Source organism: Molothrus ater, chromosome 16, assembly GCF_012460135.2.
Source record: "Molothrus ater isolate BHLD 08-10-18 breed brown headed cowbird chromosome 16, BPBGC_Mater_1.1, whole genome shotgun sequence".
Lineage (NCBI taxonomy): Eukaryota > Metazoa > Chordata > Aves > Passeriformes > Icteridae > Molothrus > Molothrus ater.
In genome coordinates this window covers 16,032,592-16,046,153 of record NC_050493.2, presented here as the reverse complement: position 1 = coordinate 16,046,153, position 13,562 = coordinate 16,032,592, and the positions used below count along the sequence as shown (strand labels likewise).

The following is a 13,562-nucleotide window of genomic DNA, read 5'->3' as shown; positions in this document are numbered from 1 at the left end:
TCTGAGGAAAGAATTTCTTCCTAACATCTAATTTAAATACATCTTATAGCTGCAAGCACTTACAAAGCATCCCCTCCTTCCCATCTCTGGGTTGGGATGACACAAGCACTTCTGATGTCCAGTCCCTGTGGGTGCTGTGAGCAGTAAGATACCAAAAAGGCACACACAGAACCAAACAAGATAAAAGGCTGGGGAAAAACACAACACATTTTTGTTGAAAAAATGTAAGAGGAAAGAAATGGTTAATGGCTCCACAAAGGTTCAAAAAGGCTAAAGAGCAGAGCATTGTAAGAGGATACTGGAGGCAAACGTTATCAAAGCCATAGGTCAGTAGCTTTCTCTCCTGCCTACACCATAAAAACACTCAAGGAACAAACAGTAAAATTAAAGAGAGGGTAATTCCTACCTTTTTTGCCTCCAGACGAAAACTGCACTTAACTGCAAAACTATCTTACATGATGCATTAAAAATGATCCATTATAAAAAAGATACCTGTCAAAGTAGTGCAAAAGGATCAATACAATTTTCTGACTACATAGTCTGAGTTTTCTTTCTGGTCCTTCCAAACTGTAAGGCTGAAAAAATCCTTCATGTTGTGCTAATTATTTGTCTTCCCTTGGTTGCAAAATTGGAAATAACTACAAACATGTATCCCCTCAACAGCAACCTCTGACTCTGAACATACAATCTTTGGTCTTATTATTTTAACTTTCCCATAACACTTATATCTTTCTCTGTTTGGAAGTACAGTCAACTACGTAGAACCAAAGACAGTGTTGACTGTCAGTGATAAACTTGATATGGTATCAAATCCATACACAATAATACAATCCCTTTTCCCTCTCTGTTGCACTGGATGCTGTCAGTTTGACATCTATCACCTTGAGACTCTTTTCCACTACATTTACTGGCAGAAAAACATATTTAAATATCTGTTGATGATATTTTCTTCTCTCAGACAGAGTGACTGCATTGGTTTCTGTCAAACACTGATTTATTCATTTTCCTCTTATCTAAACCAGAAGGTGCAGGAACATGTACTTTACAGGTACATGCAGCCATGTGTTATTTCTTTAAATTTAGAGTTTCTTCAGGTCCAGAACAGCAGTTCACAGCATGAATGGAAACACAGGTATATTTTCACAAGCAGAAGACACAATCTGAAATACCAGGAAAGGGCGTCACTAGGAGAGATGTTTGCCAAGAAGGCTTTCCCAGTGCATGGCAATATATTGTATATATATACAATATACCAAATACATATGGTCATTTTTAAAAACTAATGCTCAGAATAATTTTCCCCCCAATATTCAAAAACACACCCACACAGATGACTGCTGGACATTCTCTCTTGAGAAAGGTTCAAAATATGAATGGTGTCATTTAAAGTCTGTTAAGGAAACCAGCCAAGATCCCAATTCCCCATATCATCTTTAAAACAGAACAAAAAGACAATTTAGTAAAAAAAAAATTCAAGTATCTGTGTGGATACTTCTGCCAGTTTAATTCTTCTGTAAAATTAACTGATAATACATGTTTATAATGGTTTAAGATCTCCTCAGTGCAACAATACATGAACATATAAAGCCTTGAGGGGCAGTGTTGGAGAGCTTAAGGGGTACCTAAATTGGGAAGGGTGTGGATGCAGCCGTAACCCTGGTGTAATGGAGCACACAAATCCTTAACCATGCTGAGCATATGGAAATCACTACACACACTTCTTGTATGTGTAGTAAACAAATGGAGATGTACACTTCATTCCTGCCAACAGTTATCCCCACAACGTTTTTATTCCAGGGGAGATCTGTGCTCCCATAACTTCAGCCAGCAGCTAAAAACAGGGAAGGGAAACCTTATTATCTCAGACTATTTCATGATTGTATACATTAAGTATAAGGGCACAGCAGTTTTCTCTTGGAAAGCAAAAGCCAATTTACAGTAAGATGAGCCTATAAAAAAGAGTTAAAGCTGTCATTTTAGTCAGAATTTAATTTTTTTGCAGCCCTGCAAAACCCTACAGACTTTTTTCCTTTCTTCTGACCTTGCTCAGAAGAAGAGCTTCAATAATTTGGTATGCCCTGTAATGGACTACCCTTTCCTGAAATCAAGTGTAGATTACCCTACACAGGGGAGATATTCAGACACCTACTACACTTTACAAGTAAAGGAGAACCTAAGCTCAGCCAAAAGCTCCATTTCAGGGAACTGGAACAACACATTGCTTTATCTTGGTACTTATTTCTGTCATCTTTCTAAACTTATGCTCAATTAAAATAATAGCAACAAACACTCCTGTGTAGCAGCAAAGGTACAGAAACAGCACCACGTAATGAAAAACTGATGAGTGTGAAATCCCACACTAGTCCTGCATTACTTTGATTGTGATTTCAAAATTACAACAGACGGGTTGCAAAGTTTATAATCTTACTATTAGTGCATACTATACTGCTAATCTTCTAGTCTTTCTGGGGAGAGAACTTTGGGTGACTGGCCCTGTCATAGAGTTCAGAATCCAGGGCACAGGTTTTACAGGAAGCTTTGCTGTTGAGGGTGCTCTGTACCCATGTGCTGGCTCTGAGCAAACTTGAAGAGATTTAACACATGTGACACACTGTTGGGGAAGATGAAACAGGAAAGCCTTATAAATATGATTGTCTGGCAAAAGATTTTGAGAATATAGAAACTATAAGTGAGATTGAAATAAAAGCAAGCTTTGAGACATCTTAGTTACTGAACAACTGGAAAACAATGGCATGGCCGGCTGAAGGTGATCCCCTTTTGATGAAACAACACCCTCTGCTTGCAGACAGGTCCAAGGGTCAGAGCAGACCCTACAGCTTGGCAGAAGGGGTCCAAAGAGGAGTTTATAGGGTTTAAAAAGTAACACAGTATGGTAATGTAATGATTCTTATAGGCTGTATGTAAATGCTATAGGATTTGTGTATTGTACTAGATTGGTTAGTGAGAATTAGAATATTCAACACAGAAGATTTATTGTATTGTAATGGGAACCTCGCTCTCTTACCCTCTCATCCTCTCTACCCCTCTCTTCTCTTGGGCCTGCTCTGAGCTGTGGCTGGCCCAGGCCCTTTGCAATAAACCCCAAGTTCCACGACCTGGCTTCAGAGATCTCTGTCTCCGTCCTACCGCCCGACGCTCCCACAACACACCTACTTCTCTCTCCAGTGGCACTGCACTGGCCAATGGATTCCAAGTCTCTCACCTGGAGGATACAGGCATATTGAAATGTAAACCAGAAGCAGAATCCTGTCTCCACATCCAGATTAGAAAACAAACATTTTCTTTATAGAATGAAGATATTACAAAACAAAACTATTAAACAAAAAGAATCCCAAAACTCCTCTGCCACTCAGACTGAAGTGCTTTTATTAACCCTTATCTTAGAACTTGTGACTGTACAGATCTTCTTATAACTTACTACCTTCTGTTTGGTCTGTTTGTGAGGTGAAAAATAATCTGTAAAAACTAGACTGTTTTTTCAACAGTGCACTGGGCAACACTGATATGCATCAGGTGCACCACTGACCTCCACACCTTAAAAAAAAAAAAGTTATCTGCATGCATAGCTTCCAACCTACATTCCTAAAACTGCGCTATAGAAAACAAGGTGACAAACACCCTCACCAAAGAGAACAGCTAAATAACCACATTATTAAAGTGCTTGCAGCATCAACAACTCATTTCAGTCTCTAAAATCACAAGCAGGATTACTACTTGTGGCAGCTGTGTCACAAATACTTTTAGCCCCCCCCCCTATTCTCTACAGGATGTACAAAGTCTACATTAAATAGGCAATCTCTGGAAAGTGTCTCTCTTCCAGGGACTAATAGGTAATTCCTGCACAGGTACATGATTTTGGAATTCCAGCTAAGCAGTGTTTGAATCACCAGTTCTGAAACAAACCCAACTATACTCTGATGATATGCAGTGGACAATGGGGTTAGAACAGCTGATTCACTGAGAGTTGGTATCTGGCCCTTGTCCTATTAAGTAGAAAAATTCAAACTAATCTGAATGTTATTTTTCTTTTCAAACTGTTGATAGTCAGTGTAGCAGATTTGGCAATAACAGTACAAGTTTTCTGAAACACAGTCACTACACTTGTACTTGTGGACGATTTATTTCTCCTTTAAGTTGTTTTCCCCATAAAAAATAACAAAATAATGAAGTGAATTTTGGCAGCTACACCTGAGTTACACTTATTTGACAACATAATCAGGAGAGGGAGAAAGGATTTTACACTGACAAAGAGTAAGTTTAGATTAGATACTGGGAAGAAATTCTTTTCTGTGAGGGTGTTGAGGCCTTGGCAGTCACAGAGAAGCTGGAATCCTTGCTCCTGGATCCCTGGAAGTGTCCAAGGCCAGGCTGGATGGAGCAACCTGGGACAGTGGAAGGTATCCCTGGACATGGCAGGGGATGTAACAAGATGGGCCTTAGGGGCTGTTCCAAGCCAAACCACTCTGTGGTTCTGCGGTGATGTAGCTGCCTACACCTCAAGCAACATTCAGCACACTCCTTAACGCAGACATTGGCAGTCGCCTAGATATCTCCTGAGTCTCCTTCACAAGACAGTGGGAATCAACAGCTCATGGTCTTTTGCAACATTTCTGAAAGTTCAGGCAATTGTTCTCTAACTGCAGAAGTTTAAGCAGGAGGAGAAAAAATGAGTTCTGTTAAAGCCTAAGAGTATGAACACCACAGATACAAGCACTTCCATTAACGTCAGGGATTTTAAAACATTCGAGTCCAGAACAGGACCTCACCAGCACATATTCCCATCAACACATGTGGACTCCAAGCCAGTCAGTCATTAATTATAGTGCAATAAGACCTATTTTTGTATCAGGTGACTGGTCAAGTACCAAAGCAGGAAATAGCTCAAGAACACCATTTCTGCAACAAAACCTACTGCACCCGCCAACACACTCCATTCAATTGTGTCAGACTATTGCAAATAAACCTGAAAATAAAGGCATCCCCAATCAAATTTGAGAAAAATTGTAGTTCTTTAATCCTAATTCAAGGCTGTAGAGACAGAATAAAAGGAGCTACTTTTCTTTCAGACCAGTAACACAGTTTATCAATTTTGAGTGGTAACACAGACTCATCTGTGCTTGAGCATGTAGCCACACAGCCCAACAGCAGCAGCTCCAGCTGCCTCTCCAACCTAACAGGGAAGGCAGGGGGAATTCTGCAGAGCCAGAACAACAGCAAGGACCTAAGTTATGGTATGTTACCAATAATGTGCTTGTCCCTGGCTGTATGTCTCTTCAGCACTAAAGCAAAGGCACTTACAACCTAAACAAATGCCAGACAATGCAGACAACACAAGCCAACAATAATGCCTAAACAATGCATTATCAGACTGCAATAACCTTGGTATTGGAGATGGTGAGACACCCATGCAGTGTGGACTGCTTTGCTTGCCTTAAAAACACAGACAGTTATTTTAGTACAGGGATAGCTTCTTTTCCCATTTTTCTTTACAGTCCAAATAACAGGGGGATCAGAGGATGGAGGCCCTTAAAGATTTCAGATTAACAGAACAAATAAGTGAATACAACCAAAGGGAGAAAACAAAGATCAAAAAAAAAAGGAGTGAGCTGGGAAGAGCAGAGGTACTTAAATATGTGATGGATCCACAAACAGCCTGCTAGAAACATTTACTTGGCAGCACTTAATCATTAACAGCAAAAAAACCCAAAAGCCCCAAACAAACAAACCCCCCAGAAACAAAGAAAAAAACAAAAACCACAACCCCCCCCACCACTAAAAAATCTCAAACAAAACAAAACAACAACCCCCTCAAAACAAACAAACAAACAACAAATAAACAAACCCAAAGAAAAACAGGGAGAAAGCTGTTTTTCTTTGAGTTAAAATTTCTGGCCATGGGAACACCTGCAAACTTTCAAATATTAATGACAGAAAAGACTTTCAGTACAAAGATTCCCAACAGCTAATTATTGTTCAATACTATCCACAGCTGTTTTGAAAATTACAAAGGATATAAGTATCATGTATTGCTTGGAAGGAACAAAAAGTTACCATAAAACGTTGCTGGAATCCTTGAACTTGAGTTATCATTGTTGTTCTTGAGTAACCACCTTGGAGAAGTCTTTTGCAACAGTCTAACAGCTAGTGATTACAGAGAGAAGGAAATTCCAACACCAGGGAATTCCCTGTTCTGGTAATACAGTGCCCTAGATTTGATCCATATTATTTCTATGCTCTGGTTACTCCTGTATGCTCTGAAAATCCTACTGGGATTTCCTCTAAGCCAGAAAAGCTTTCAGATGCTCCAGCTTCTTGTAGGAATTGGATATAAAAACACAAGGATTGAGATAATACAGTTCAAAGGAGAAGGTCTCACTGTCCTCTCTTCACAAGTCCACAGCACCTGAGAGGTGCCCTCCCTCCTGCTGCCCTGGGACCAGAATCAGCTGAGCATCAGCTGCATCCACCCGGCTATTGCTTGCTTGTTCACAGGCCCAGAGAGGCTGGGGAGCATTTTGGCAGGTTCCAGCCAGCACTCTAAATTTGGTGTTTGGTGGCTAACAGTGTGCCAGCCCAAATATTCCAGCAGCAATTTTCACTGAAGGATGGGCCGGAAAGACCAAGGTGAAAACAAACTCTCAACAAAATTCTACTTTCATTATAGAAATTTCAAAAACATTGAAGGCAGAGGCAGCAGAACACAAGGGCTAGGCTTAGAGAGCTCTCCCTGCCAAGATCCGCTGCCCCGCTGCGGGGGTGGGCTGGCAGAACAGGGGTAAACTGTGCGTGCCGGGGCGAGCGTCACCAGCGGGCAGAAGATCCTCAGGCATTGCCCGGCTCCTGAGGCTCACGCAAGCCATTCGAACATCTTCCAGCCCCTCCACACACCGAGCCAGCCCCAGGCGCAGCCCAGAGCCCCCACGGCCGGCTCGCCGCAGGGACCAGCGCCCGCTCTCCGGTCACCGACACCCCCGGAGGTTCCGCCCCGGATTCTGGAGCCCGCGGCCAGACACAGCGGCTGGGGCCGCGCTCGAGCCTCACCCGCAGCTGCTGCTTGGTCTCGCACGAGCACAGCCAGCGACCCGTGGCCCGGACACGGGGGCCTGACGAAGGCCGGTCTCGGAGCCGGCCCCCTCCGGCTCCCTCCCGGCCCCTCGCCGGAGGATGCTGCCGCGATGCTACCGCCCGACACCGAGTTCCATCCCCCTCAGTCGACTCCCGGAGCCACGCTCACCCTCACCGCTCTCCGCCGCTCCGGGCCGCGTCCGGCGGGATCGGGGGCGCGAGCAGCCCCGCGCCTGCGCAGAGGGCGCGGCAGCGGTGGGACGGGCGCGCGCACGCGGTCCTGCCGGGCCGGGGCGGGCGGGCGCGCGCGGAGCGTCCGCGGCCCTGGGGCCGAGCGGGGCTGTGGTGAGGGACTGTGAGGGGCCGTGAGGGGCTGTGAGGGGCTGTGAGGGGTGGTAGGGGCCGTGAGGGGTGTGAGGGACTGTGAGGGACTGTGACGAACTGTGAGGGACTGTGAGGGGCCGTGAGGGGTGGTGGGGGCCGTGAGGGGTGTGAGGGACTGTGACGAACTGTGACGGACTGTGAGGGGCTGTGAGGGACTGTGACGGACTGTGAGGGGCTGTGAGGGGTGGTGAGGGGCTATGAGGGGCTGTGACGGACGGTGAGGGGCTGTGACGGACGGTGAGGGGGGCTCTGAGGGGCGATGGAGGGGCTGTGAGGGGCTGACGTAGGGGTGATGAGGGTGGCTTTGAGGGCTGATGAGAGCTTTGGAGGAACAGGAGGCTGTGAGGGGGTCACAGTGAAGGACTGTGAGGGGGGTGCAGGCCAAAATTTAGGGAGTGTGAGGGGTGACAGGGACTGTGAGGAGTGGTGGGTGTCAATGAGGGGCAGTGTGGAGCAGGCAGGGTGGTTGTGGCAGTGCTGTGATAAGAATATAGAAATTTGGTGGAAAAGAATCCCCTTGTTAGCCAGCTGGTCATTAGGGATCAGAGAGGGTGAGGGTAGCTGGGCTTAATCTCTTATTATAACTAGTTTGGTACTATAAGTGGTTGCGTTCAATAGGAACTTCCATGAGCACAGGTTCTCAAACAGGGCATGTTCAACACTGAGTCTGGTAATGTTAAATAAGAACTTTCACCATCACAGATTCATGAATAGTGTGGTTTATTGAAGCGGCAGAAATGCAAGGGGGAATGGAAAGGGAGAATAACTGTAAGGTAGTATGTTTTAATTAGATTTTCAGAAGAAATTCTTTACTCAGAGGATAGTGAAGCCCTGGTACAGGGTGCCCAGAGCAGCTGTGGCTGCCCCTGGATCCCTGGAAGTGTCCAAGGCCAGGCTGGACAGGGCTTGGGGCAGCCTGGGACAGTGGAAGGTGTCCTTGCCCATGGCAGGGGGTGGAACTGGATGAGCTCTAAAATCCCTTCCAACCCAAACCATTGTAAGATTCTATGAAATAATAGATTTGGAATTGCCCTGGATGGATAGACAGAGTTCAAACAGTAGCAGTAGTATAGTGTTAACTCAGGTAATAATAATCATAATCATTTTATGTAGAAGCTTACAATGAATGCTTGGGAGGAGGGAGAGGAGACTAGTAGCCCATCATCTGTTTCTGACGTCCTTTTGGGTCTTCCTCCTAACTAGGTGAAATTTTTACCCTCCTTATATACACCCCAATCTTATCCGCCTCCTCCTTCTTCACATATGGTATGATCTAAGCAGAGAGCAATGTAATACTGTAATATATATGAGACTAAGGTACTTAATGAAGGCAATTAGCATATGCAGGGTTTGTTGGGGTTTTTTTTGTGGTTTTTTTTTTCGTTTTTTTTTGTTATGGTGTCCTTAGAAGTTCTGGTCATACAACTTTGTTCTCATTTGCTTCATTCTTCAGAGAGAGAGCAGGATCATGTCATCTCCACAGGACCTGCTCCTTCAGGGCCTTTCCTGAAGGACATCAGCTATGCAGCTCTCCATCCACAGAGATAACACAGAGGGTACACAGCATACACTGTAGGTATTAAGCCTCAGCCCTTGCTTGGCTCCTTGGTCATCATCCCACAGAAAGCAGTGCTGCATGAGGAGAACTTGGGCTGTGCTTCTGCCCTGGGGCCTGGGAAAAGCTCAGTGCAGATGTTAGAAACAATTGCTGCCTTAGGAAAGCTTTAAAATCTAACTATTGTGCTCAGTAACAATATGCCAGGTTTTTTTTTTTTTTTTCCAAAGCCTACAATGGCCAGGACAGAAATTGGTTCGTTTTAAGGATGAAGGATTTCCATAGTGTTTATTTGACTTGGCTTGGCAGCAATGCTCTGTTTACGACTGGATAAATAACTGCCACATTAAAGATTATTAACTAGCTATGCTTCATTGGCCAATAAAACACTAATCTTTTATATGGTGTTGTATATGTACACAGCTTGGTATGGCTGGATCTTGCCAAAGAGATAACAAATCCCTTACCTGGAAGTTTTACAATCTAAAGGAAACCACAAAGGACCACAAGGAAAGTACTAAACATGATAATGAAACATAAAATACACAGAGGACTTGGAGCCATTTGCAGCTGCATTTTAAACAGGGTCTTAAGAGGGTGTTTTATATTTACCTTAAAGCTCCTGAGCAGAGAGGCAAGATAAAATCCTAGGTTTTGGTTGGAAGAGACCTCAAAGCCCATCCAGTCCCACCCTGTGCTGTGGGCAGGGACATCTTCCATTAAACCAGATTGGTCCAAGCCCTGCCCAACCTGGTCTTGAACACTCCCAGGGATGGAGCAGCCACAGCTTCTCTGGGCAACCTGTGCCAGGGCCTCATCACCCTCACTGAATAAACCTTTTCCTAATACCTGGTCTAAATCTCCCCTCTTTCAGTTTAAAACCATCCCCTCTTTTCCTGTCACTACTGGCCCTGCTGAAAAGCCTGTCCTCATCTTTCTTGCAGACCCCTGAAGTTAAGTCCTGAAGACAGACACAGCAGCCACTGTGCTGTGACAATTGGTCAGTGGGGTCTTGGGCTGTGCTGTACCCTCTGCTGGTGGCCAGGCAGGGCAGTCCCACTTCTCCAAAGCAGGCCTAAGCTCCAAACTGGGGGAAGCAGTAAGCAGTCCTTGCAATGTGCTTCCTTTAAGACTTGTGACTGGCCAATCTGTGGACAGCAATGGACTCATGTCATGGAGCATGAGAGCCATTTCCAGAAGCTGTGATGAGAAATCATTTGTTTATCCAAATATAAATTGGAATATAATACATTATTTTATATTCACTTGTGTTTAATTCTGCAGGGCCCTAGAGGACATTCCACACATGTAAAGCATTATGTTCCTTGTGCTAAATGAAGCTGAGCTAGCAAGGAAAGCAGGTTTAAAAGAGGATGAAAGTAGATGGAGAGGTGTGAGGACAGAGATAAGTGTGGGCAGCATTTTGTAGGAGGATGGAAAACTTTCATCTGTCTTCAGTATTTATAGATCCTTTCACTGTAATATGTGAGACATGTATTTTGCATACTTGGGCTCATGGTGCCCCTCTGAGGTAAAACAGCACTGGTATTCTCACGTCCCTCCCAGGAAACTGCGGCAGACGCAATGTGTTCACATGGGGAAAAAGAAGCTGGAGCTTGACAGGCTTTGGAAAAGCAGGAGCAGGCACAGGGAGAGGGACCAGACTCAGAGTTTCTCTCCTGAAATGTGAACCATTATTAGAGCTGAACATACTGTTTAGCCAGACAGCTGTTCTCAGTGTTCCGAAAGTAGGAAAGCTCTCTCCGAACTTCTGTCCTGATGCACAGTGATGCCTTATTGAGAGATAATTTAGGAGTATAATGGTGACTAAAGCCTCTGCATTGCCTGGTGTTTTTACCTAATTCTGGTACTCTGGGTGCAGTAGGGGGATAGAGTTCAAGGAGGCAGAGATAAGATAAAGGGCACAGAGATAAGATCAATATGGGGAAATCTTTCAGGAGAGGGGCCTGTGTGAATGCATGATAAAAGGAGACACAGTTTGTGGATTTATGGTGAAAATGGCAGGTGATACAGGTAGAATGGATGTGGAACTTTGGAGCCTGCGTGGCTCTATGAATAATCTCCACCAACCTGTGTTCAGGCTGTTGGACTGTCTGTGGCTGTGAGAGAGAGGGTGAAGACCTTGCTTGAGTAGCTGGCTGATGGCTGGTGGAAAACATGTTTGAATGCATCCACTCCTCTTCCTGGAGGAAGATATTAATTGCTGGCAGCTTTACAGAAGCCAAGGAATGCCAAGGCTCTCTAAGTCCTAAACCCTGCAGTGGTTCAAATAAAGAGAAAGACCTGGTTAGCCCATGGGCATGGAGGGCAGTGAGTCTATGGAGGCTTTTGAGGGATGAAAGAAGGATCTTTGTTTATATCTAACTAGTTCCCAGAGTTTTGAAACACTTTCACATAGCATGAAATAAAGTAGTTCCGCAAGTGCAGTGTTGGGTGAAGCCTGTGGCCTTTGGGCTTGTGCCTTGATGGTGGCTTCTCTCTGTGTTCTCCGAAGAACAAGCGAGCTCATACTGAACCATTCCTTTATGTGGGAATGCTATTCCCCCTGAACATACATTTCCCAGAACCTACAGGAACAGAAATTTCTCTGCTATGTACAGTTGTATATCTCACATTTTCTTATTAAACCAGGCTGGAGTTATAGACTAGGCACTGGATGTAATGGAGGCTTTTTGACAGAGGCAGTGGAGGGACTGGAAAGCTGGATTGGGAAACATGAAAGCAAGAAAAGAAAAGCAAGTGAGGAATGGCTAAGTGGATGAAATTATCCATCTCATGACATTTATCCTCATGTGTGTCCAACAGCCTTGGAGAGGAGATTTGCACTGGTAAGGTGGGCAGAGGAGCAGCTGGAGAATCATCAGAGAATGCCAGGAAGTACAGAATGGTCTTAGGCCAAAACCTAAGCTGGGCTAGTAAAACAGTGGCTTTGCTGGTCCCACAGCAATGGGATTTGCCCTGGGTTGCTTGCATAGGAAGCTGATAAGCCTCGGCAAAGTCTGACCTCCTGTGGGTAAAACTGGGAATTACTATGGGATAATTAAGCAAATCTTTTTCCTATCACGTGCCAGCATCTTAATGAGAGATTTGCTCAGTGGTGTGGATCACTTCTCTTCCACTTCCAGCAGCCAGACGTGGTTCTTCCCCTCTAGATGAGCTGCTGATGTTACTCCTGGCAATGAAGGTGAGGCCAATGGTCCCAAAACTGGGAGAGTGCTGGTGGATTTTTTAGTGACACAAAAGGAATGTGGTCATGAAGGCAGCCAAGCATTTCTCTGTCACTGCAACAAGTACTCCGTGGACACTGTGTTTTCCATTTGGTTGGATGGGTTGCAGCCAGCTTTCCCTGTTTCTTTGTCCCTTCCTCACATATGGCAGCTCCTGCCTTTTAGGGGTGACATTAGTCACGTTGTACCATGAATGTGAAACGTCATCTTCTGGTACTGGGTGATCCTCTTGGTGTGGAGAGGGGATTTGTGAGAAAGGAATTAGCAGTTTCCCTTTAGGATGACTTTAATCCCCCTCCTCCATGAGGAGACTGCAGTGATGTGTAGTACATTCCCAGCATATTGCACCAGGTATTCCAGAATGGGATGTTGCTTGTTAGGATCCAGCTTTGGCTGCAGGTGCTGCTGTGGTGTTCCACACCTGGTAGGATCCAGTCCACAGAGATTCCTCTGGCTATTGGGCATGTTTGGAGCACTCTTACCCACTCTTGACTCTGGAGGACGAGAGTTCATTGCAGAAGGATCTTGCACATGACAGTTTTCCTCCCCTTGTATGGTGCCTGCCTGATGACCTGTGGGATCTTAGGGAATGACTCATAATCCAAGGGCTTTTCCTGGGAAAGTGGTTCTGAAGGAGTTTGGTTTATTCCAAGTGCAGGTGTATCTTATAAGCACCACAGACTGTTGGTCAGTCACATGCTACAGACATGGATAGATAACTAAACGTTGTTTAATTTATGCCCTGCACTGTCTTTGATGTTGGCTTGATCCCTTTCTTTCCCCTGCACTCCGCTGCACCAGCTCAAACACAGCACTGCCTTTTTGCAGGAGGCTCATTGGCTTTCATCGGGCAAAGCAGGAACTTTTTTTTGGAACTGGCATCCCTCATGGTATTATGTTTCTGTCTGGGCTGCTGGCTTTGGGTCTTCAGGGTCTCTGGTGCATTCACCTCATAGTGTGATTGAGCTGCAGCAGTGAGGGACCTGCAGAGTTCACAGCAAAGGTGGCTGGACAAGTTCAAAACCAGGCTGTGATCCCATGGATTTACTTTTTAGAGACCTGAGAATAGGCTGAACCTCCCTGGGTGAAGGATAAGAGAGTATGGTGCCCAGATAGCCTCTGCCTGGAGAGGGATACTTTCTGTCCCAGCCAAACAGCCAGGGCAGGCTTAGCTCTCAAGGGGGCTTTACACCAAAATCCATGGCACTGGGTGCTCTCAGGCCTGCCTGTGTTCTCCTCTAAGGCAAAGTAGAACCTTCAATTAGTGTTTCCAGAAGGTGTGAAGTAGA

At 45.1% G+C, this 13,562-nt stretch overlaps 1 protein-coding gene across 5 annotated transcripts in view; it reads right to left on the bottom strand.

Moving 5' to 3' along the window:
• TBC1D24 (TBC1 domain family member 24) overlaps nucleotides 1–7,286 on the bottom strand; it is a 36,757-nt gene extending 29,471 nt beyond the window's left edge. For 3 of the 5 annotated variants that reach the window (XM_036392311.1, XM_036392312.1, XM_036392315.1), the window contains exon 1: nucleotides 7,063–7,286. The gene's annotated coding sequence lies outside the window, so the exon portion shown is untranslated. Of the gene's footprint in view, nucleotides 1–6,072; nucleotides 6,825–7,062 lie in introns of those variants that run through there. The other 2 variants (XM_036392313.2, XM_036392309.2) reach the window with 1 other exon arrangement.
• Nucleotides 7,287–13,562: the final 6,276 nt, after the last annotated feature.